The sequence below is a fragment of the Zonotrichia albicollis genome, chromosome Z (assembly GCF_047830755.1).
Source record: "Zonotrichia albicollis isolate bZonAlb1 chromosome Z, bZonAlb1.hap1, whole genome shotgun sequence".
Classification (NCBI taxonomy): Eukaryota; Metazoa; Chordata; class Aves; order Passeriformes; family Passerellidae; genus Zonotrichia; species Zonotrichia albicollis.
The window spans coordinates 384,222-410,063 of record NC_133860.1 but is presented as its reverse complement, the minus strand read 5'-3'; the positions used below and the strand labels follow the sequence as shown (position 1 = coordinate 410,063).

General features: G+C 44.1%; 1 long non-coding RNA gene across 1 annotated transcript; it reads right to left on the bottom strand.

The window, feature by feature from the left end:
* Window positions 1-3,700: 3,700 nt before the first annotated feature.
* Window positions 3,701-11,422, bottom strand: LOC113460216 (uncharacterized). Its single transcript, XR_003381988.2, has 3 exons — window positions 11,236-11,422; window positions 10,279-10,373; window positions 3,701-8,188 (listed from the first exon to the last, which is right to left on the bottom strand). It is a non-coding gene; the product is annotated as an uncharacterized LOC113460216 (long non-coding RNA).
* Window positions 11,423-25,842: the final 14,420 nt, after the last annotated feature.

Here is a 25,842-nt window from a genome sequence, read left to right as displayed (position 1 = left end):
AGAGCACCTCCTCTTCCCAAGGGGTTTTGGGGGGCACAGGAGGGATCAGTAGGCATGGGGCAGAGAGAGGAGGGATATTTGGGCTTGGGGGACACCCCATAAATCCCACCAAACTGCCCATTTTCTCTCCCTGAACCAGCCTAACTCAGCCCTAAAATGGTTGGGGGCAGCAAGACACACCCATGTCCCAGCAGCTGCATGCCCAGCCAGGACAAGGAGCAGGGCTAGGGATTTCCCAAATTTCCCCCTCCCCATGACACAGCTGGAGATGGGCAGAGAGGGCTGGCTCAGGCTTTATTGACCACCTGCATGCCACAAAGGAGCACAAAAACCACCTGCATCCTCTGCAAGATGCTATCCTGGAGCAGAGCCATCCCCAAAGGAATGCATGAGCCCAGGGTGAGCCAATTGTGTGCAGTTAAGGAATTGTGAATTTAAGAATTCAGTGGGAAAGCCCCACATGACAGGCACTCAGATCACATGGTGATAAATTCAGATTGTCTGTGCTGAAGGCAGCAAATTAAACCTTCAATCTTTTCCATCAGTGTTTTTATGCTTAAGAGTGCTCATGAAATAACTCCACCACTGCTTCACTATCCAGACACCTGATGCCTCATGTTCCCAGCAGTAGCTGATATCAGGGTAAATTTTCACACTTTATGGCTGAAATTTTGTAAATTTTTTACCTCTGTTTGAAAACATAATTAGTAATTTTGTAAGATGTTATGTTTTTCTAATGTTTTCCATTGAAAATCCTGGGTTTCCATCCCTGTATGCCCAGGACTTTTCAAGAGGCAGAACTTGTCTGTAGGAGAATCTCAACAATTTCATGTAAGAGAAGGGGAAAGACAAGGTCCCAAACCTAACCTTAACCAGGCTAGTGAGCCCAAAGCTACCAGAGACCTTCATAGGAGTGTTGTCAGAAGGGTTTGTCAGGATGCTGTGCTAAAGGAAGGAATTTGGGTGTCCCCACATCACACTCAGCAGCACGTTCAAAACCTTGGTCAGTCCATACTGTGCTGGAGCCTCTTCAGATCTGTTTACTGAAGTCAAAATGCAGATTTTTTTTTCACATTTTTGAAATTTTTTTACACTGTATACTCAACTTGTTAAAGCATGGAATCATAAAATCATAGAATACTCTGAGTTGGAAGGGATCCACGAAGAAAGTCCTACTCTCATTCCTGGACAGAATACTGAGGGAAGCACACCTTGTGGGCTCAAAACAATCAAGGTCCATAAAAATGTCATTAGTGGACTATGGAACAATGTTAATTATCCATTTTGCATTTATTATGGGAAAAAATATGAAGTTCAGTTCAACCAGTTTTATTTGATGACAGCAATGTATTTTAATGTCGTCTTTCTTTCTTTCTTTGATTTCTAAGTAATTGTTACTTTTGCTGATTTTCAATTTTTATTGGTCAGAATGACGTAACTCTGTCCTTACAGCAGTCTGACTCCAGCTAATCCATGGCATGTTTGTCCTTGAGTGTTCGATGCCAGAATTTATACCAAAATACAGCATTAAAACTTATGCAAGACATTCATCTTACTAAAAATTTAATATTTTAAAATTTGAGAATCAAATTTGTACCATTTATTAATAAAATGCAGACTGAGGGAAAATCAAAGGAGGAGATAGTCAGATAGAGGAATTTTTTCCTATTTTTTTAAAAGAAGTATGTTTGTCATGCTATTTTTTTGACATAAAGTCTCTTATTTTGAAAGAAAACAAAACAAAATGAGTGCCAAAAGGAAAACTAAGAACTACAAGAAGGTATTACTTAATTTTCCTAAGCTGTGTAGGGAGCACAGACTTCTGTAAAATATGTAAACACTATGTGTCTCTGAAGAATTGAATTTCCAAAAATTAAGTTTTATTTCCTTTCATTGAAGAAAAGACGTTCTGCTGTCAGCTGCACAAGGAAAAACTACTGCTAAACCATCTGTTCAGTTACATTTCTGGGTGTTGAGGGTAATGGACTAGTTGCAGTTCATTGCTTAGCAGATAATTAAGCATCAGGTTATTTAATTATTAATATCGGTTTCTATAATTATTGAAATTAGATCTAGATTTTAATTCCCATGCAGGAGAAAAGCCTGTTATACAGAATAGGCTTCCTGTAAGGTATGCAGATGGATTTATTGGTGTTGCAAAGCCAATTGTTTGTGGTGGACACAATATACAGCAAATGTTTAACTACAGAAACTATGCTGTAGCCCTCAAGGGAACACCCACAGAAAGTGCAATGGGAGACTCCATCAGTAGCTCAGAAATTCTGATCTTTGTGGCTACAGGGGGCAAAGGACAGTTGAAATATCCCTATATTTAATTTTCATTTAGAACAGGTTGCTCTTCTGACTATTTATCATCTCCAGCAAAATACTAATCACAACAGCTGTGGCTCCTTCTCAGCACCCGCACCTTTTCTGGACTGAAACTTTGTTGACTCCAGAAGCTTTTCTGCATTCAGAATCAGCCCCACCAGCTCACTTTTTCAGCTGTGTAGCACAAATAGTGTACACTGATAAGGCACTGACATTTATTATGCTGCACTGGTTAATTTGCAGTAACATGTATTTTTGGCTTATCTCCCTTGTCCAACCAACATGTCAATACCCAGCAATTTTATAAAAAGTGCATAGGCTCATTCGAAATGCAATGGAATATTTTTATGCCCTTGAATGTAATGAATCTGTTTATTTTTTTCCTCTTTCTCATCCTGCTGAGGTAGCACGGGCTGCCTGAGTGCACCCTAGCCTTTCTGTGGCACTACTCTCTTTTCTGTTGCTCCTCTTTTGTCACTTTTCTCCTGTACATCTGGAAGGCAAATGAACTCGAAATAACACTCAGAACTCTGTGCAAACCAACAAAACAGGGAGCCTGAAAACATTTTTGACATTCTCAGATTCTCTGCATTGTGAAAGGACTTAAAGCATTTGTCAAACAGAAGAAGAGACAGACAGTCCACACTCCTGTCCCCGTTTTCCAAAAGGTGATGAGCAAGATAGTGTCTTGGTTTAAGACAGGTTAAGGAAAACACTTGGGAATGAGCAAAGGCATGGGAACAAGGAAAAGGAAAAGGAAACTTTAAATAAAGGCACACATGCTTTCTCCATATGCCCTGCTCACTGCTGGGGCCTGGATCACCCTCACTGCCAGAGGTTGTGGGCCCCTGTTCCACAGGTGCCTTGTTCTGCAGCTGTTACTGAGGTCAGTTTTCCCAATTAAAAAAAAAAATCAATTAACATCTTCTTGCAAGCAAATATTTTCCTGTCAACCAAGCAGACAGATACAGATGCTAATGTCATCCATTCTGAGGAAATCACTCACACATGCCACTATTTTCCTAGGATAGGAGGGAGCCAGGGGTCAGGTGCTCTTGTCTGAAGCACAGTGAAGACAAATAAGGCACACAGGCTGTTGCTGCAGTCCTCTTACAAAAGAAATTCAACATCTTTCTTAAATTAGTATGATTTGAAGTACTCATCTGCTTTCAAAGCCCGACTGTCAAACTTCCCTTTCCCTAACAGTGGCTCATTCTGTGCAAATGAAACTGGCAAATGAAAGTTGTTATTCAGTTAATGTAACTGAAAATGTTGTAAAATTTATTGAGTAAATTATATGAGAAGTTGACCACACATTCTAGCTTGGGTGTAATCCTTTAATGTCGAGTGAAGACACAATATTGAAGTATTAGATTTTTCTTAATACCAGCAAAGATGTGTCATTCAGTGTTGACTGGGAAGCCAGAACATTCAGAGAAGGTTTTCACTGAATGCTTCACAAGTGGCTTTGCTGTAATTAACCTTAGCATGCCATTTCCTTAGCAAGTCCAGGGAGTCTGCAAAAGGTTTTCTCCTTGCAAAGGCAGAGCATTCACAATCTGCTCAGTGATCTCTGGAGCGAGGAATCAGACAGAGCCACCAGGAAGGTGCAGAGCCACAAGGAAGTTTGTGAATGAAACTCTGCTGCTGAGGAGGAGGTGTCCAGCAGGTCCCCAGAGCCACCTGGAGCTGGGGTAGCACTGGCACAGCGTGGTGTCACCACTGCAGAGAGAGGCTGTGGAAATCTGCTTTGCCCCAAAGTGTCTAATCTCCTTTTTATTTGCCCTCAAGAGGGAGGTCCCCTGGAAGAGTGGCTCATTCTGCAGGCCTCCACACCACTGCTATGGCCATGACTGTTAATCCCCTTGTCCAGTGTGAAAAAACTGTAGTATCAGTCTAAGAAAATAACAAAGACAAGGGAAAGGGAAAGGGAAAGACAAAAAGGTAACATTTTTTCACTGCCCATCTTAAATGTCACAAATGCAAGAAAAAAGCACTTAAAGGTGCTTTCCCCCTCCAGCAGGAAAAGCAGTGGAAGAAGATGCAGTATTTTATTACAGGGTTTTGCAGTACCGAAAACCTTGGTTTCTGTTCCAAAATCCCATTAACTCTTTCTGCACTAGCTCTGTGCAATCAGTCATATGAATAAGGCTGCACAGGCCCCAGCATGAGCCTTGGGAGTGACAAGGTCCGAAGGTGGCTGGAAATGATCCAGCTAAAGGTACCTCTGCAAATCTGGGAGCAGTTCTGCACCACAGGCACCACTGACAAAGCTGAGCTTTCTCCAGGCAGTTACACAGGCTGCAGAGACAGCAGTGCTCTCCTGAAATCCATCAGTTCCCTCTACCCAGTGAGCCTTCCTCATCTGCTCTTCCCAGTGCAGCCTCCTGGCACCCAAACACCACTTTTCAGTGACAGTCAGAGCTCTGTGGCCACTCAGAGCACTCTCAGAGCAGATTCACAGAGGCAAAATGAAACAACATGCTTGATGTTTCTTGCAGAGGTGCACTCACATGGAGGCACTGTTCCATTAAAGACTCTTCTTAGCCAACCAGCCCTGAGGAACTGCCCAATGGCCTTCCTGGGAGATGCTTTTTTCCTTACAGGAAAATGAAAAAAAATCTAAGAATGAAAAAGTCATTTTTTTCCACAAGATGGAACGCAGCATAAAGGATAAAGCCACGATCTGGAAAGGTAAAAGAACACTCAAATAGCATGTGCAGCTCAGCCAGACATGTCTGGCAAACGGTCTCACAGCTGCCTCCAGCTCTGAAATGAGCTGTCAGGTTCTGAGCTCAGGAGAGCCTTGGAGAGCCTTTGGAGAAACTGTTCTGTTTCTTCTGTTCCAGCCACAGAGAGGACAAAGGGAGTCACTCAGAGCTCACTAGCTGAATTCAAAAGCCAAAATTTGGTCAGGCTGAAGAAAAAGACACCGGTACTGTCTTTTTGATTCACCAACCCCAGTTATCTGTGGCTAATACGCTCCCTGATAGAAAGAACAAGTGATCCCATTGGAATCTGTCATAGAGATCAATTACACCTGTTTTTTATTCTTTTTATGGAGGCAATGTCAGCTTGCACAGCAGTCTGCTTACAGCAAAACAAAACATGTGAAAGAAATCCTCACTGACAGCAGACCCACCTGAGATGGACTTGTCCAGGCCAAAGAACTTGTATGTCATCCACCTCTATTCAGTGAGTGTGATTATGCCTAATTGGAAAATTAGCTGCACGTTAACATCCAGGCACTATTAATGCCAATTTACATTATCTCCATGCTGGCCTTGGTTCAGCTCATTTTCCAAGAGCTGGCTGTAAACACTCACTTCCAAAAAACCGCACTTTCTTTGACTGCAGTTCCCTCTCTTTTTACTGCCATGTTTTCCTGTCTTCTCTTGATTTTTCATTTCAGACTCACCAGTATCACCTCCTGCCTGTGTCATCTCCCATCAGCAATGCTGGACTGGCTGCTGTGGCTGATCTGCTTTCTGGCAGCTCCATCCTCACCCACACATGTGCCTCTGCTGCCTGCTGGCCTCAGCCTGTGCTTGGCTGTCTCAGGGCTGTCCCCAGCCTGTGCTCCAGGGACTGCTTTTCACTGCAGCTCTTCCTGTCTCCAGTGCTGCTTCCATGGAATTCACACCCCAGTTCTCTGACAAAGCCCCGTCATAACCCCTGCACATCTGTCAGTGTCCTTACACACCTCTTCTTTACTCTGACTGAGTTTGCTTCTTTACCATGGTCTTCATCCTCTACTTGTGTACACACGCTCCTTTAACTCACCACACCTTTCCCCCCCACAGCTGTCTCCATTTTTCCATTCCAGCAGCAGCTTCTCCCTTTCTTTGCCGAATTGCCCTGGATGTGAGTTACGTGTTTGTTAAATTCTTATTGTCTAAAGGAAACATTCTGGTTGCTAAGCAATGATTTTTCTCTTTATTAAAATCTGAAAACAATTCAGATTTTCAAATTTAGTCAGGGATCATTTGTGAGCAAGACAAAATAAGTGCTTTTCCTTCTGCTAACAAACAGCAACAGAGTGCCCAGCTTTACTGATGTTTTTGTTCCTTACAAAATAGAATCTAATGCAGGTGCTGTCGGTTTTAGCACCACTGTAATGCTACAAACAAGAGCAAGTTTATCTGATAGAGGAATTGCAATGTCACCTGGTCTTGGCCTCTCTGGATGTGCTCCCTACAATTGTTTTTACTGTAGTATCTGTAGATGTGTAAATGCAATGCCAAGCTCTGCTGGAACTGAGCCTCAAACTTACTTTGGTATAAAAATTGAATAATTGCATAACTTGGCCTTTCTAGTTGGGAATCGGGGCCAAGCAGTGTAGGTTTCTCGTCTGAGATGAGATTCTCTTTATGTCAGACCCATGAAAACCCCAGGCTAACAGAGCCTCACCATTACAATGAAATGAGACTAGGAAAAGTGATTATGACGGGATCCCTGTATAAATACCTCTAAACCTTCCCTTTGCTCAGAAATAACCAATTCTTCCCTCCCCTTCCCCTGTGCTTGTTTCTATAACTGTTCCTGAGACACTGCTCAAGGGTTTGAAGAAATCTTGTCATATACTGACTCTTGTCACATGCCAAGAGTCTGGATCAGAGAATTCAAAGGGAACAGAAATTTGTGTCTCTCCAGGCAGAAAACGTCCCACAGACAGAGAAAAGAGCAACTCTGAAGGGAGAATGCCCAAGGGTCAGAATTCAGGAGTCGTAGCTGAAGGCCCTAAGGCTGCAGTAATTTGCTCATCCTGGAAGTTACACAGTGGCTGACTCCACCAGAAACCAGGTGTCGCTTTATTCTATTCTCTCAGGGCTAAATGCAACAGGGATGCAGAACAGCTGGGAAAAGTGTCAGCAGATTCCAGTGTCTGTGAAGAATCCCATCTTAAAGGGTCTTTGATGTGAGCACTTTGTGTGCTTTGAGGTTTCTCTCCCACCACTCAGGAATGCTGAGGTTTTTTTTCTCATAGCACTTCCCAAGGGTTTTATTTACCTTCTTTTAATTTTAATTTTGTTTCTCTTAAGGGCAGTGAACTTGAACAAATACTTTCTTACTCATGAGACGGTCCTTTGTGTCCTTTTGCAGCCCCTTCCTATGTCACTTGATGTCACATGTGTAAACCACCTCTGTCTCTCACATCTCTGCTCCATAAAATATCCTCAGAAGCAGAAGGAACTATGACCAGAAGAAAGCATTTCTATGGAAAGTATATTGCAATTTCCTGCACTGGACAAAGAGGGGCTGCAGGTGGATGTCAGCTCCATCATGGACCTCCCAGGCAGCTGGGGACTGCCTGCCTCCTCATGCTCTTCCTCACAGTCTGTGCCTCACAGGGAACGAGCTCAGGCCCCTGGAACAGAAATTCAGCTCTTCTTTGACTTTGATGCTTGTTCCTCTCACATATTCTCTCTCCCAGTTGCTGCTCAGTGATTTTTGTCCTTTCCTAAACCCGGGATCCACCAAAAAAAATAACTTGCCATGTAAACCAAAGTAGTTATGTTATTAAAAAGATTTTGAAAACAAGCTTAGAATTTGGCTACAGTATGAGTTCAGAAGCCCTATTTTCATAATCCTCGTACTTGGTGTAATTATGGAGTATGAAAGAAAAGGGAATGCCAAGATGCAATATTTTTTCTGGACTTTTACAACCCTGGTGGACGTTGAAGACACTTGTAGCTTCAGAGACTTGTGTATGAGGTTTCAGACTCAACAGGACAGTCAGTAAGAGAACAATAATAAACCATTTCTTCTGAAACTGCTCTTCTAAAATCATATCCATAAAAGTGTCTCGTTCACTTTCATTTCTGGTGTCCCTCTTTCTCTTCCCAACCTGTGTCACCTGTCAGTAAAAAGAAGAAGAACTGTGCAATGTGAATAATTTTAAAACTCTCAGGAAGAGCTCAAGTTTCAGTCACTCTGCCAATCCATAGATACACCTATCATCTCTTAGGGAGCAGCAGAATAAAGGTTAATTAGCTGCACACTGGCACAATTAGTATGTAATATTGGATTTTTAGCACAAAGAAAGTAATTTTCTTTTAAGTGCATCACAGTGCTCATTTATGAACAACTTACTTTAGAATGTAAGCTATCTGGCATGTAAGAGAAATATGAGTTAGGATACCAATTCCAGATAATTCATCCTGAGAGCAACAGATTCAAGAGAAGACATTCAGAGTGGGAAATACAAATCTCTGGGTTTTGGCCAGTGTATTGCATTCCAAAGAAAGCAGAGCCACAACAAACACTTTTATCCCTCTATGACAATTTTCTTCATCTTGTTTGTCAGGATACAACTTTCCATATACACTGCCTGTTTAGCAACACAGAATCACAGAATGGTTTGGGTTGGAAAGGACCTCAAAGACCAGTCCCAACCCTTGCCATGGGCAGGGACACATCCCACTATCCCAGGGTGCTCCATGCCAAATCCAGCCTGGCCTTGGACACTTCCAGGGATCCAGGAACAGCCACAGCTTCTCTGGGCAACCTGTGCCAGGGCCTCCCCACTCTCATCATAAAAATTTTCTTCCCTAGGTCCAATCTAAATCTACCTGCTCTTGGTTTAGAACGTTTGGCTCTTGTTTCATCATTAGAGACTCCAGTAAATGGAGTAGTAACCTCAGTCTGTTGGGTTGGGGTTTTATTCTTCCTTTGCTGCTTTCTTTGCCTTTACTTGAAAGACTTTCCAGATGAGTTTTCACACAGTATTTTTAGTGGAATCTCATTGCAGCTCCACTCTCGCCATTTCAGAGGGGTCAGCAGTGCTGTGTCATAGCCTTTCTAGTCCATGAACTTCATTAATAATGACTATTTCCATTTCTTTTCACACATTTTTATTTTGGTTCATAAAGACTGTCTTTCCTGTCATATTTTTTTGCTCCCCTCACCCAAATCAATTAACATCAAATTCACTTTGTAAAGTGATCGCACATTTGAAATTTGTGTTCACATTCACTACACTGAAGGTCCATCATTCTTCCAGCTTTCCCTTGAATTGTTGTGATGTTGATTTCAGAGACGAAAAAGGTTGCATGCAAATTAAAAAAAAAAGGCAAGCAAAACCTATTCATAGCTAAAGAATATTGTAATAATTATTAAAGATATTCAGAAGCTGAGAGCAAGAACCCAAATCTGATTCTCAATGCAGTATCTGTCACCAACTACTAACTATAACCCCCAAGAATCACTGGAGTGAGTAAATGGGAGCTAAATATTGATGGACCAGAAGTAACTCTGTTACTATAAATTGCTAAAAAGCTGCTGGCACTTCATTAAAATTAAAAAAAAAAAAGGAGAAAAAAAACCCAAACAAAAACCCCAAAACTCACTTAGTTTTAAGAAAAATGTTGCTTATTCTGAAGCATTTTAGTTTTTTCTCAATGCCTTCTACCCAGCCAGTGTCCACCACATGCCCACTATGCAATATCTAATTAACTGCAGCAATCAAAGATAAGAGGGGAAAAGTTTGTCATAAAACTCAGCCTTCTGAAAGAATGTTTTTTGTTAAAGACTCCAGTAGCTCTTTCTGATTAAATCTCTCTCCTCCATTAATTCCCAGTTCTCATAAATACTATGCAAATTCATCCTTATTGCAGGGCCTTGTGCTGACTGTCAGTTCTTGTCATGGTGAATGTGTTTCTTTATCTTGTACTTGATTGAGTCAATTCTGAATTCTGCCTATTCATTTGTTCTACTTCTTCTCCATTTTCAGATTTCTCAGTCATAACTACAGTGTCACAACACAATGCTCCTGACAACTGACTCCTTTTTACCAAATTTCACGTGTTTTCAAAGATCAGTTGTGCAACTTTCACTTCACCTTTACTGCCTCACATTCAAATGACAGATGAACTTTTATCAGCCTTGCAAAATGTAAATTCAGCTCTTCAAGAAGCAATCAATTACAAACCAATCTGTATTTCCAACCTTCTTTTTGTAGCCTCTTCATCATATATTCACATTTCAGATTTGGAGAACAGTCAATGTATTTTGAGAGTACAGCTTCAGAGCCCGGCTTCTCCCTGTTTTAATGTAAAATAAGTACAGATAATAAATACAGCAAACACTTGAAGTGGTTTTCTACAGTCATCTGCCAGAGACAGATGGCAATGGTATTTGAAATTTCTTTCAATAACCTCTCTGCTTCTGTGGTTTCAGCTCAGGCACACCTGGTGTTGTTTAGCCTGTTCAGGGCATTAGTACTTTTGTATTTTACCTTTCTACCATCAAATGCTCAGGAATCACCACAGGGCACCCACTGATGCACATCCCTTTTACTTATTTTTTAGGTCTAACCCAGCTGCCTTTTTCAGCTCTGTCTTGTTCCTTCTTTACTTCCTGAGAGACTCCTAAATAAAATCCTCAACAAAGTGATTACAGCCCTTTGTTCAATCAAAAGCTTAGCAGGCCTTGAGGGCTGAGGGCCCGAGCTGGAGAGTCATGAGCCATCATAAACTGAAATAAGGAGTCATCAGCATGTCAGCAGAAAATGCCTTCAGTATCCAAAGCAACTGCCAAAGGGCTGAGCTTTCACTGAGCTCCTTAGGATCTATTGTGGAAACAGCCTGAAAGATTGTTGAGCACATTCAGGATTCCTAGAAAAAGCAGTTAAAAGCTGTAGAGACTGGGAGCAATAGAGTCCTTTTGAGAGGGGACACCAGGTCAAACACTGGGAAATAATGACCATGAGCAAAAGATGTGCAGGTGGAGACCAGGGGAGGCAGTGCCACAGCCTGGCTCCATTCACAGGGGCCTCTGACAAACCCTTCTACACTCATTTCCACATTTTACGTACGGTGCTTTGGATGTATTTCTTCCACTTCCTTTCTCCTATTTTCTTTTGAAGCAGAGAATTAGAAAAAAGGTAACAAGTATAAAACTTACCTTTTCTGATAAACCGAACACCACAACAGAGCGAATCTCTTGCTCTGCTTCAGTCTTCTCCCTTTTTTAGCCTGCAGGAATTGTTGGCAGGAAAATCAGTGCTAGACACCTATTTTTAAGCAAATGCCTGCTTGGCTTTATATTTGAAAAACAGTATAAAAGGAAAGATTAGTACAAAATGTGTTCTCAAAAGTATGGATAATTATGTAGATAAATAAATAGAGAGATACATAAAAGCTGTTGTTCCCTCCCTATGTTTCAAAAATGTTATATGCAAATTTAATACAATTCTATATTAGCCCCTGTCCAGTAGAAAATGAAATAGAAGAAATACTCATATTAGCTGCATATATAATGAAGACAGAGATCTAGTGTCTAGTTCAAAAAGGATGAAGTATGAAAATCATACATTAACATCTCAGTTACACATTATCCTGAAGCAAAATAAGCATTTGGAGAAATGAGCAGCACTTCAGGAAAAAGGAAGAAATTCAGGAAAGCAGTGATTAGACTGGGAGACACAAATATTTGAGCTAATATGCAGAGGCACTACAGGAGAATTTTACAGATGGTAGAGATGCATTACTGAAAGACTTAAATTCACTCGGTTTTCCCAAATCATAGGTGTTTGTCCATACCCTCCCCAAAATTTGCCAAAATGAAAGCAGCCAGAGTTCAACTGAACTCTGTGTGGGAAGAACCTGTCGCTAAGGCCCAAACCAACATGCAACTCAAAATAATTTCTGACTTAATTTTGTTTATTCAGTCAGCTACTTCTCTAACAGGTTTTCTTTAGCTGATGTAAGATTCCATTACCAAATTATTTTTGTCTTCCTCAGACTGTGTTTCTTGGTCATTAGTAATGTTTTTACTCTACTAGGAAAGGTAATTTAAGAAACAAAAGGAAAATACTTACATTAACTTACAATTTAAATTAAAATTGTACATTTTGTGTGCAAGTCTCAAATTGGACAGGACCAAATGCAGTTGGTAGTCCACAGGACCAGAATGTCCACAAATGAGAACTAATTCCCAGAGTTCTTCTGCCATGGCTGCCCATGCACACAAACAAACATAAACACAGAAAGACACAGCCACAGCACATCACATAAGGAAAATTCTCCACCACTTCACCTCTGTCCTTCACGAGAGCATTCTGAGGCACCACAGGTTCAGTCTGGTGGAGAGAGCTAGTGCCAAAGGCAGCTAAGAGGGCTTACTGAAGTCATGGCAAATGAATTCCCTGCTTAGGGCTCTGGAATTGATTCTGACTTCCCAGACAGCAGAGAAAGATTCATCAGTTGAGAGAGCAGAGCTGGTAGCAGTAAAGCAAATAGGATGTGACAGGGAAGGTGTATTGAGGAAATGAATTAGCAATTTCAGAATATAAAATGGATTGTTGGAATCAAAAAGGGCTCAGATGCACTCTGGATTTCATGGCTCAGTAGAAATGTGCAAGGAATGGAAACAAACTCCTTCGCCAAAGTGAGTGAGAGAGGAATGGTTTCTTTTTATGCATACACCGCACGTGCACAGGGATATTGTCCAAGCTGAAAATAACTGCAAATTATTGTGTGGATTAGGTGTTGATAGTCCAGAGACAGGGAAACCTTTTTCAGGAATCAGAGAATTAGAAAATCAGAGAACCATTAAGTCTGGAAAAGACCTCCAAGATCATTGAGTCCAAGCTTGACTGATCTCTACCTTGCCAACTAAACCAAAGCATTAATTGCCACATCCTGCTGTTTCTTAAACACTTCCAGGGATGGTGATTCCACCACTACCCTGGCCAGCCCATTCCAATGCTTGGCAACCCTTTCAAGGATGAAATTCTTCCTGACATCCAACCTGAACCTCTGCAGGCACAGCTTGAGGCTGTGTGCTCTTGCCCTGTCACTGCCTGGGAGAAAAGGCTGAGCCCCACCTGGCTACAACCTCCTTTCAGAGCTGATCTTGCCACTGTCATGGTCACTGGCATTACAATAACCACAACAGAAGGAGAAAAAATTTCATCTGCCTTTTGAAGACTGTAAAGGATGGCAAAATCTCTAGTCCTGCTGACAAAATATTGGCCATTGCCTTTCAAGCCTTTTCATATCTGTTCCTTAACAAAAATGAGCTTGCTGCTGTTGGCAGTCAGCATGCTGGAAGGGGTTAACACAAATAGATTGAGACACCAAAAGGCTCTTGCCCCACCAGACCAGCAGGAAATATGTCATCTGCCCTCCGGGCTCTCATATACTCAGTGAATATTATTTTGTCAGAAGTTGCTGGAAGACCTAATTTAAACCACCACTTGGGGTTTTTTTATCAAGGAGGAAGGGACAGCAAATCAAAAATGTTGGGGAGGACATGTCTGTAAGTCTCACCAAACAAAAAGGTCTGACCCTGCTCTGTCAAGGATTGCCAGAATAGTTTTCCTTATTCCCTGGAAGAAGACTGTAACCCAGCATCATGCATTGCAGAAAGTCTGTAGGATGCTTCCTGGGAAAACTGCTGACACCCAGTTCACCTGAAATAAAAAGTTAAAAGGGACATTTTTCCCTAGGACTAGTTTTACTGGCCTGTACAGTCCTTCTGTCATACACATATAAGTCGTACAGACTGTTACAGAATAAAAATCCAGATACATAAAAATGTCCATGGCTGTCCTGGTTGTGATCAGTGAAATGTTGCTTTTTAAAATTGCTGCTAATTAGCGAATAGTTCCTAATTTTCTGCATCACCCATGATTTGACACCTCACACAGGCTCTCCTGGTGTGCCCTTTCTCTTACACGAATGTCCAGGCAGCAGATACTGGTGCAGGGCTTCCAGCTGTGGGTGTTCCTCCTGGTACAAACAGAAGGAAGCCACTTAAATAATCTGCCCATCTGCCAACACATTAAGTAGTGAGAGAGCTGCAGAAGCTGCAGTCCACAGGGGAAAAATCAATGGAGTGTGCATTCAAAGCATGGAATCACACAACATTTGCACAGAACATTCTGTTTTCAAACAGAAATGTTTTCTGTCACACAGAAATATTTGCTATCAGGTGATAAAATAATGTGCAGAATTGTGGCTGTTTTCATGAAACAAACTGGACTTGTGCATGCAGACTTTGAGCAAGGCACTAAGGCAAGGACTACCAATCCCACTGAACTGGTAGCTTTTGACGCACTTGATATTTCTCCTTGCAGGATATGATAATACAGAATAACAGAATCATTTACATTGAGAAAGACCCTAAAGGGCAAGGCTCACCAGCAGCCCTTGGCTTTGCAGGACTTCCTGTGAAGCATCCCCTCGGAGCTCTTTGTTCTGGCCTCTGTGAGGACTGGATGGCTGGGATGCGGATGCCAGCAGGGAGGACAAGATCTGTCAACTGAAAGGGGAAGCGTGGGCAGCAGCTTCCAGCTCTGCAGCAGGCACTGCTGGAAGCCTGGCACTCTCCTGGAAGAGGATGGTCTCCTGAAGAGCTGTGTAAAAATAGCTGGCTGGCAGAGCGATTTTGGGGCAATGCACGGGAAGCCTTCCCTTGCATGGATGTGGGGGAAATCGGGAGCTGGGAAGCAATGCCCTGCATCCTTCCCATGGGAATGCAGGAGCCCTGACCGCTGGCTGAGAGCACCTGCAAAGCAGCAACTGACTGCCCTCTGCCTGCTGCCAGCTCTGGGGTGTCTGTGGGCAACATGAGTCTGCTGATGGACACTGCCTTCCTGTTCCCTGAGGGTGGCCAACAATCTGCCAGCAGTGAACCTGCTCCTCCCAAGGCAGCTGCTCTCACTGCTGAGACACATCAGCCAGCATAAGGGCCACCAGCAGAATGACCTGCAGCAACCTGGCTGTCTGCCTGGGGCCAAACCTGCTGAGCCCAGCCCAGGAGGAGCAGCTGGAGCTCCAGGCCATGCTGGCTGAGAACAAGAAGGCAATGCTGCTTTCAGCAGCCGGCTGCAGCCTCCCCAGCCCCTGTGAGCCTCGCTGCCCAGAGGCGCCTGTGCCTGGCTGCCCCCTCTCTCCAGCCAAGGCCATGCAGGAGCTGCCCCACAGCCAAAGCCTTCTGTGTAGAGGAGAAGGCTCAGCAGGGATGGCAAGGGCTGCTTGGCACACTGCCAGCAGCTAGGCCCAGAGCAAGGCTTTTCTGTGTGCAGGTGAAGCTGCTGGTGGCCTTTTTGATTGAGAACATGGATGAAATGTTTGCTGAGGAGGTGGCTGGCCTGGAGGAGACCCCAGCGCCCACAGACACATCCACAGGTATGATTCAGGTACAGAGGCTTGTCCCAGCCTGGGACTCAGGATCCCAGAAATCTCAGCACTAAGAAGACAAGCAGTGTAGGGCTCCCCTCTGGGTTTTATTTCGGTGTCCTTGTGTTCCAAGAAGTCGCTTTGCTGCACATGATTCTGCTTTCTACAGCTGGGACAGAAAGAGCAAAGTGGCCCTGAGGGAAGAGCAGAGGAGGAGCCCCAGGCAAGAAGTGATCGTGATGCATCCCCCTCTCTGCCAGATGTCTAGCAAGAAGATGGCAGAGAGGCCACAGTGCTGGAGGCCCAAAGAGCGGAGGTGTGGCAGCTGCACAAAGCCTGGCACAATTCAGGCCAGAGAGGTGGGCAGTTTTACATGCGGCCAAGAAACTGCTGTGCCTGCTCCCGACAGCACAGCCCTGCAGCCTTCCTTCCTGCCTGCCTTTTCTCTCTTTCCCTCTCTCCCCCCGGCTCTCTCTCCCTGCCTTCCTCCCCCCACACTGACAAATGCTAGTGAGAACTCCACAGGTTGCTTGCCCAATGCCTTAGGCATATGTTTCATGAATTTACAAAATAGTTGCAAATTAAAGCAGCAGTGGGGGAGCTGCCACCTTGAGAGGCCTTCTGCTCAGACCCCAGCTCATGCCAGCTCCCTCCAGTCCCTTTGGGGGCAGCTGTACTGTGTGAGAGGGGCCGATGAAAAGCAGCGTCCTCTCTGCAGAGCTAAGGGGGCGATTTGGCAATCACTCCCTTCCTCCTCCAGGCTGCCTCTTGCCACCTCTCACCTCCAGAATTTCTGCTTTAGGCACCTCCAGCTTTGCCTCCAAACACCCACCAGAGCTCCACAGAGTCACTGGCAAAGGCTGAAGTCCTGATGAGCCTTTCTGCTTCAACAAGATAAAAGGAACTGACATTGGTTCCAACAAAAAGGGACTAAGCCATGACAAGAAGGGACTTAGCTCATGGCTCCTGGCTTTGCCACTCTAATTCAACTTTGCAGTGAAAGGCTTGAAGGCTGCTATCTCCAGGCAGAGAAAAAGAGAAGGAAAGGACAGTGGGAGAGGCCTGGCCAGAAGACAAGGAATGTCAGCCAGGAAGGAAGCAGCAGAGGACACACCAAAGAAGACTGGAGGAATGCAGGAGGAATGCAGGCCAGGAAGCCAAGGTAGGGATGGCCCAGGCTCTGCTGCCTGCCTTTCTCTCCACACTACCCTCAGTCAGCCTGAGGCAGTGGCGAGGGCTACTGCTGGGCAGGGCTTGGCAAGAGCTCCATGGCAGCTCTGCAGGGGCTCTGCAGGCCTTGGCCTCCTCCATGCCCACGTGCTGAACCTCGGCTGGAGGACAGCTCTGTGTGGGACAAAACGGCCGAGGGAGAGGCTGTGAATATGGGGCAGCAGGAACCCCTCTCCCTCTAGTTCAGTTTCTAGATGTTTATAGTACATGTGTCAGGCTAAGGTTTTCATTGTAGAGGCTGCTCTTTCACATCATCTATGTCTACGGATAATTAGGTACTTATAGAAGCATATGCTGTTTTGTCACGTCTTTCCCCACATTCTGGAGCCTGACCAATGTGTTTGGATTCTTGCAGCCACACCAGACACTTCAGCCTCCAGTTCTCCAGCTGACAGAGCTGGTTGTGCAGTATCAATGGCCTCCAGCCCAGCACAGAATGCCCCTGAGGAAGAGAAGTCACCACCAGTGGATCTGGGTCTTGAAGTTGACAAAGTCAGTCGGGAGAGCAGGAGGTTCCTGTCTGAAAGATCTCCCTCTGGTCAGGTAATTCCATTGGATGGGAACCAAAGAGTCTGGACTGAAAACATTGGAACATTGTTTAATGTCTGAGAAGCAAAGACTTCTTTAATTTACTTTAATTTATTTCATTATTATTTATCTATATTTATTCTTGGTAAAGTAAAATTTCTAAAAGAGGAAATTAAAAACTTTCCCCCCTTAGTGGGGATGAGAGGTGCAAGTGTGTGTTGGCCACGTTTGGGTGCTCATTTTCCTGAGAAGAATCCTTCCTGCTGGGGCATTTGTGGTGAGGAAGTGGAAGCTTTGTAGGTTCTAAGAGGCTTTGTTTGCTGGGAAAGAGAAGAGTGTTTGGAGAAGTAGCACTGAAGGCCAAGTGTCCCGTGCAGGGGGGGGCATGCCAGAGGTGCCTCTGTAGCAGCAGCAGATGTGGGCTGTGCCTCTTTTGGGTGGGAAGGCCGAGGCAAAGCAAGGGCTGGGCTGCAGCTGCTGCTGCTGTGTGAGCCCTGCCATGGTGTGGGCGCTCCCAGAGCCGTGGCTGGGGCTGGGCTGCAGCTGCAGCTCTCTGTCCTTTTGCAGATTATTACACATGTTGGCCAAAGAATGTCTCTCTTTCTGTTGATGTGCTGACCCATTGCCTGCAGTACATTTGTGATTATGACTCAAGGGGAGAGTGGGAATTTTTGGATTTACCAATACCTTATTCCCAAGTGGCATGACTTGTCTTCTGTAATGTCACACACAGCAGTTTAGAGAAGCATTTTATTCCATAATAAAAGGAAATCTTGCAGGCTCGGAACCAGAATCTTTAGGGTTCTGATGGATGGGCTGTTGCAGAAGAGATGATTATTCTGAAACTTATCATAGTGAGAATATCTTTGTGTCCAAAGATAATTTGCTTCATTGTGGACATTTACTTCCTCAGTGGAATAGAAACATTACTTGGTTGTCTGGCTTTGCCTGTCTTTTGGCTTGTTGGTTTTTTTTTCCACCCCCCCAAATTTACAGATTTTTGCCCCTGGAAACGTGATCCTGGAAATACCCTGGCTGCATAAATGTTTGCCTGGATAACACAGATGGGGCAGCAGCAGAGGGCTCCGAGAAGCAGCACCTTGTGATGGGCTGTGTGAGTGGTTGGCTGGGGTTGCTGAGACTCCCAGGCAGAAATGTGTGCTTTGTCTGTGGGTTTGCAGCACACAGCCCTGGGCAGGGCTGGGAGCGGGCTCTGCCCTTGCTGGCAGCTGTGCCGGCAGCAAGGAGAGCCCCTGGCTTTGTGCTGGCTGATTTCTCACAGCTCTGGGATAAGGCAGGGTCAGAGCGTGAGGACACATCCCCTCGCTTGGTGTCTTCTGAAAATCTCCAGCCATGCCCAGCACATGCCCCACCTGCACTCAGGCTGGGCAAGGGAAGCGCAGCTTTGGGCTGGCAGCAGAGCCCCACACTGGCTCAGAACTCACTGCAGAGGCTGCTGAGAAAACTCCAGGGCTCCACTGAGAGTAGAACTCCAAGCAGGAGCAGCCCTGGCAGGAGAAATCATTCACAATGAAGAAAAGAAAGAAATTGTGGCAAACAGATGTGGGGATACTCTGTGAGGCTGATAAAATGCTCTGAATCACCCCTGCCTAGGCACGTCTTCTGCAAAAAGGTTTTGTTAAAATCTGAGTACCTCCCATGAAATACAGATTGCACTTTCCCCTTCACTTACCTTGCTCTGTGAGTGGAGACATTCTCTCCTTATCACTGAGAATTTTTGCCCTTCAGCACCTCACATTAGATCAAAGATGATGTACTGCCACTTGGCACCATCAATGAAAACAGCCTTGCCCTCGTGGCAGTGTTTGCAAAGTCTTCCCTCCTCCTGTCCCCACATGTGACAGACGGAAGCATCCCCTTCTGTGCAAACTGTGCCTGGGCTGAGTGAGGGCTCCAGGAGCTCAGGAGGTGCAAGAGCACCGCACGTGGGAAGGTTTAGCAAAGCTTCCTAAGCACCAGTAAACTCTGCGTTTGCCAGTCTTGCCCTGCAAGATTGTCCTACTCAGGAATGATCTTGGAGGACACTGTGCCTCCAGCTCACTCAAGTAAAGTTTGTTTTCTTCAAGGCCTGAATAGAGGAAAATGAAAATTGTGATTTTTAGAGTGAAATTTGGGGGTTGGTGCAGCTGGGTTTGCTCCACTATTTGCTGTGGAAAGTAAGGTAAAAGCTTTAAATTCCCAGCAGAAGCTGACCACCAGCCCACACAGACCTGAATGAGGCCCGGGTGGGCTTGCTGCACGTTGGTCCAAGGGAAAAGCTGGAACAAAGTCCCCTTTTATTGCAGATGGAGTCTGTACTGGTGCCTCCAGGGCTGTCTGTGGTAAGACACGGCAATCCAGCCAGAAACTGTGGATATGAGAGCCCCAGCAGCAACCTGCTTCTCCAGGGTGAGGGACGAGGCCAGCCCGAAAGCCTGGAAGGTGCTCTGGGCACTGGAGAAGGCCAGGCTGTCCTTGTGCAGGGATGGCCCTCAAAGGGGACCTCACACCTTGTGCTGCTTACCTTCCACAAAATGCTTCTTTTGTCCAGCTCTTGGAAAAGCTCCAGCCAGCAACAATTCCTGCTGCTCACACCAGCCTTTTCCAAGCAGGAGGAATTTCAGCAGCCGCCTGACAGCTTAGTGGCAGGAGAATAAATTACTCAGCTGAACATTACCAACTCTCTGTCAGAAGCCACATCCTCAGCCCCTCATCTCCTCCAGTTGTCTCTGACATGGAGGAAGCAGCAGGAAATCTCTGATCCTGGAAGGGAAAGCAGAAGGAGGAGAGGCAGTGGCCAGTCCCTGGGACCTTGGGAGCAGTGAGAGCCATCCAAAACAGGATCTGCTGGGCTGTGGAGATAAGAGATAATGCTCTCTGTGAGACTGGAGCTATCTGTCAAGGTGAGCATGGAAATCTGACCTTGCAAAACAGAGGAAAAGGTGTCCTTGGGTATTTGCCAAACTTGGAGGAGCTCTGAGCCACCTGGTCTAGTGGAAGGTGTCCCTGCCCCTGGCAGAGGGGTTGGATCTAGAGGATCTTTAAGGCCCCTTCCAACTCAAGCCTCTCTGTGAGTCTGAATTACAAACCCACAATGACAAAGAGAACACAGCAAACCTGTTTCCCTGCTGCATTATTGGAGGTGTCTGCAGTCACTTGTGTCACCTGGACACTGGTTTGGATCTGGAGAAATTTTCATGATCCCACAGTATTTCGGTGTGACTTTCCTGGTTCAGGGCCCCAAAAGATGCCAGAACAGATTATCTGCAAGCACAGAATTGGTTAAGCTGCCTGTGAACCTGATGGGAGAAGTGTATTCATGTTATTGCAGCGTTTACCCTGTACAGGTGATATTTGGTTTCCATTTTGAAGATGCAATGTTCTTGCACAATGCTTGTATATGCAGAAATACTGGCTTTAAATCCTAATTCCATCCTCACACAAGGATTTGTAATCCATAGAAATGTTTAACACGGAGCCATATTAGCTTTGGGCTTGGTGATATGGGTTGTTTAAAGTGTGTGATGAGTAATGGCAGCTCTAGCAAATACCACTCTTGTTAATTTGGGTCTGCCCTTTTTCAACCCTGTTGCATAGTGTTAAAAACACCAATCGCTTGTTTTCAAAACTTTTAAAAGTTTAATAGTAACAAAATGGTTTAAAAAATAGTAACACAATTAGAGTAATAACAATTTGGACAAATTGAATTAGGACAATATGAGACAATAAAAACAAAAAGTTAAGGACGTCCGGGTACCTTTATCCGGGCATCAGGAGCCTGAAAAAGGATACCCGTTAATGAAGGAGTAACCCTTAAAAGCAATAGCCTGTTACATATTCATACACTTCATACATGATGCATAAATTCCATTCAAATACAGGATTCTGTTTGGTCATACTCAACTTCTTCCTCCAAATCCTAACAGCGCCTTCGAGGCGGGAAAAAGTTAGTTTCTTCTGATAAGAAGGCAATAAATTCTTTTTCTCTGAAAGATGTAGGTGTCCTGTGGCTGCTATCTCGCTGCAAGTCCTTTCTTTTACACAAAGCATATTACATAGCATAGTTTCTATTTTAACAATTTTTATAACCTAACACTATATTTAACACAGTACTTAAGAGAATTAATACAGCATTACTTTCTAACACAATACATGTAATATTCATTTTAATATTTGCGAAAGCCAATCATAAAATACATGCATTTTTCACACATAGATATCACTTCTTTACAGCAGAGACTAAATGAAATTCCTTCATATAGATGAGAATTGTGCAATTCAGGCTGATTAAAGGGGAAGTTTTCTGTTATTGTGAAAGAACAATCTAGATAACCTGTTTGCTGTACATCCTGGAGGGGCTTTGCAGTTAAGAGTTGTTATAAATGATCAAATTGTGAGCCAAACTTATAAGAAAATTTAGCAAAGATTTATTAATTTGTCTGCCAGACCGAAGTTTGGTCATCCAAACCACCACAGCCAAAGAGACAGCATCGAGGCCAGGATCGGCGCTGGGTGAACACGGATCTGACCTCCCGAGTGTCAGTATCCCCCAGTTCACGAATGCTGCCTCACTCAGCGAGTTCTTACACAGTTTTTTCTGCCCGAGGCAGAGATAACCAAATGTTCTTTGTGTCTCTTCACATGCATCGCCTTGGCTTTACATGTGCAGAGGTGGACAAATGTTCAGTCCAGGTGTCTCGATGATATCAGTCGACTCCAGAGAAGCCTTGTATTCACGTGTATGAGGGTGGCGCTGTCAGTTATCTCAACAGATACAATGGGCGAGGCGATAATCACTCTTAGGTGGGCCCGGTGACCTGGGGAAGCCAGCAATTATCGGCCTGGAAACTTCCATTCTTACATTAAAACCCCGACGTTTATTTAACGTCCGGAACTAGATGTATATGAATAAGACACTGCTCCCGGCCAGGATGGTCTAAAGACATAGTTTGGATTTTACAATATTTTAATAGCATGAATTGTCTCTACTATATACTACAGAGTGAAAAGGAAAAAGACATTTCTCTTAAGAAGTGGCTTGAAAGAGCTTTTTGTATCACCAGAAGCAGCTACACTGATATTGACCTCCACAATTAGAAATTCACAACAACTACTTAGGTGACTTAATCTGGCCATGATTTTTAGCAGCAATGCCAAAATCTCATCAAATATGTTGCTATCCTTTAAACAAGGAAGGAGAGCACCAATACCAACAATTCTCATCAGTCTTTTGAGTTGGAAAGACCATTTAATTTATGCTCCCTTAGCTGTCAGCCTAAACACTGCTGTGCAAACCTTAGGTCTGTGTTGGACTTTATGAACTTCTTGAGCATCAATTCAGGTGCAAACCTGCTACAAAACCCTTCAGGCACCACACTGATTTAGTGTGGCAAGACTTCACTGTTCTAGCACAGAATTTACTCTACTTGCTCCTGCATGTGATAGCATGTGCCTTGCTATCTGGATGTGATAGGATTTTCCTCCTGTCCCAACAGACAACAGGGAAAAAGATTTGTTTCCATTATACCATTACATCTAAATCTTTGGTTTGAGAGCAAAAGGAAAATGTTCCTTTAAGAGGTAATTTCTGCCTGGACTTTTTGACATGAGGACAAACTGTGGTGTGCTGGCAAGAGCAGCACTGTCCCTGTGGGTGCAAACCCCCTGAAGGATGAACAGGCTGCTGTCACAGGGACCACACCTGCAGCATGAAAACCCACCGTGCCATTAACTCGATGCAAACTAAACACAAGTGACACAGCTCTGCATCCTCAGCAAGGACTTGCCTCTGCAGAGATGTTACTGACAGACTCAGCTCTTGTTTGCAAGTGCTGTTAAATTGTCACAGAAATCTACCACCCCTCCCTCTCTTGTCCTCCTTGGCATCCAGCTGCTGAGCTGCTGCTGCTGAGAAAGAAGAGGCAGAGTCCTTCAGGGCAAACGGGGACTTTCCAATGGCCAGAAACTTCCTCCTGTCTTTTGTTTTCAGTGACAACAGAGGGGTTTGTCTTCAGTCAGCAGGGAAACTGCGCCTGCCCATCACACCTAGGATCTGAACAACCTGGATTTTTATTGGTGTAAAACCCAGGGTGACCTGACCTTCTGCAGGAATGTGGAGAGAAGAGTCAAAAGGGATTCCTGGAACGCTGCAATAAGCAGATAGTGGTATTAAACATATATAGATAAAAAGGCATAAAAGCTCATAAAAGCACATGGAACTGATGTAAACCTAATAAAAAGAAGCATTTTTATCGTAAACAGTGAGGATTGCAGAGCACAGAAAAAGAAGTTTCTGGTGGGAGGGACACTGGTTTTAAAGGCAGGACCAGCTCTTGAGGTTTGATTTGTTCCCCATTTCAGAGTACAAGGAAGTCATGGTATTCCAGAGTAGAAGCTGGTGCCAAAAGTTTGAGAACAGGGTGTGATAAGATCACCAGAGTATTTTATCTGTATCTAGGAAGAAGCCCTGCAGAGCTTCTCTTTAGCTTTGACTGAAAGTAGAAGTTCTGTTTTTACCAAGAATTTTGATCTCTTGGTGGTTTGGAGGAAGAAAAAGAAAAAACAAAACCACCTGAAGTCTACCTTGAGGTGAGGTGTATCACAGAGGACTGAGGGCTCACCAAGGCAAGAGACCCTCCTGTGATTTAAACTGTTCTTTCAATAATAACAATAATTTCTCAGTACATGTTGATCTCAGCAGGCACTATATTCTCTTCTCTTGTTCAGGCCTTTCACATATCACTAAGGAAAGGGGAGGCTGTGTCATTACCATTTGGATTTTAAATTCTTCAGAAGTCAAAACTGAATTCAAGTCAGGTTCATTAACACTGCAATTTACTTACTTCTAAAATCTTGTAGCCCTTTATATTTACCTGGAGATTTGAGCTCATTCCTTGACAAGAAGAAAAGACTACATATGGTACTAATCCTTTTTTTGATATGAAACTGTTTTCAACAGAAAACAGGGGAAAACAGCTTTGAATACATCTTTACTTGGAAGAAAGGCGGCTGCTGCAGTAAATACTTACCAGGACAAAAAGGCATGAGCTGTCATTCTTTATGTTGTTGTGTGTGCATGAAATACCGTTACTAAGCCTCTGTTTTCAAGACTATAAAACACACATGCAATGAGAATCTCTATTTAATCTCCTCACCAGTACAACTTATGCTGGCTTCTAAGAACCCTGTTTAATTATTTTAATGCTTCAGTCATTCCTGTAAATGTTCAAAAGCCATTAACCATAGCATTCAGTCTCTCACACATGTTTGGTCTTGAAGGAAAACTTTTTTACTATTTTTTTTTCCTATCTCTTTTAAAACTCACTGTGTTCAGTTAATATCAAGTGCTAGAAATCCAAAGCATATGGGAAAGCACTATTTATTGTAGCAAACATCTATGTTGTCAGAAAATGTCCTTTAGATAAAATCAGAATTTCCAAGGACTCTATCCTCTCCCTCTCCCTTTCTCTTTCCTTTTCCTACTTTTTTCTTTATCTTTTCACTTCCCCTTTCCCATTCCCTCTTCACTCCTATTGTCTCTTTTTTTCACAGAGAGAGGTTTTTATAACCCGACCCCTTCAAAGGGATTTACCAGCCCTTCATTAACTCTGCCAGGTGCTGTTTGAAGGTGTTCTCTCCGTTCTCTGAGAGGCATCTCTGCACCATCCTGCCCCTGTAGACTCTCTTGCTGTCACAGCAGAGGCTGCCACAGCACTGCCAAGAGCAACTGTGCAGCCAGAGCTGCAGAATTTGTCACTGCTGGCCTGAAAGTGCCAGCCCTGGATGGAAATATCAGTAGGAGCTGACGCTCTCCCTCCCCGTGCTGACAAATCCCTGGAATCCCCCCTGCTGGGCTCTGTGGCAGCACTGCCAGGGGAGGCAGAGGATGTGACAAATCCTCAGGGACACCTCGGGCTGGCTCTGGGCAGCAGCACCTTCCCTTGGCCCATGGTCAGTTCTGCAGACAGGTATGGCCCCGCTCCTCAAAGCACTCCTTGCTTTTTGGGCGAAATCCCTTCAGCTTTAGTCATTCAAGGCTCTGAAAGGGCCCAAAAACTCAACCCTCTTTTTCTGAAAAAGCAGATGATGGGCAGTTCTTCAGCCCATGGAATTAAAAATAAATTCCTTTGACCTAAGTAGCCTCCAAGTACATATTTTGTGAGGGAATTACTTTCCCACACATGGTGCACTTTGCCTCTTTCACTGCTAACAAAATCCCAGTGTTTGATGCAAACAGCCCCAGGGTATTTGCATGAATAGCTCACAAAATTGCTCACAATCAACCTCTTGAGAAACGCAAAGTGTGTTTTCTAATGTAACCAATTAGCTTAAGTTTTGAATGTTTTGCATTTGCAACTGAGGCCCTGTAAGCAATTCTAATTGTTGTCAGTAGGTGAGGTACTTCTGAACAAAAAAATAAGTTTTACATGGCATTTTGTAATGGATAATGGTCATAAAAAAGAATGGATGCTTGGAGAGTCTGTTATTATAATGTGGTATGTTCAAGGTGTGACGCGCGTGCGCGCACACACACACACATACACACACACATACACACACACACTCTCTCTCTCTCTATCTCTCTCTGTTGTACATAGAGAGTGTACAACATCTCTTCTTTATACTT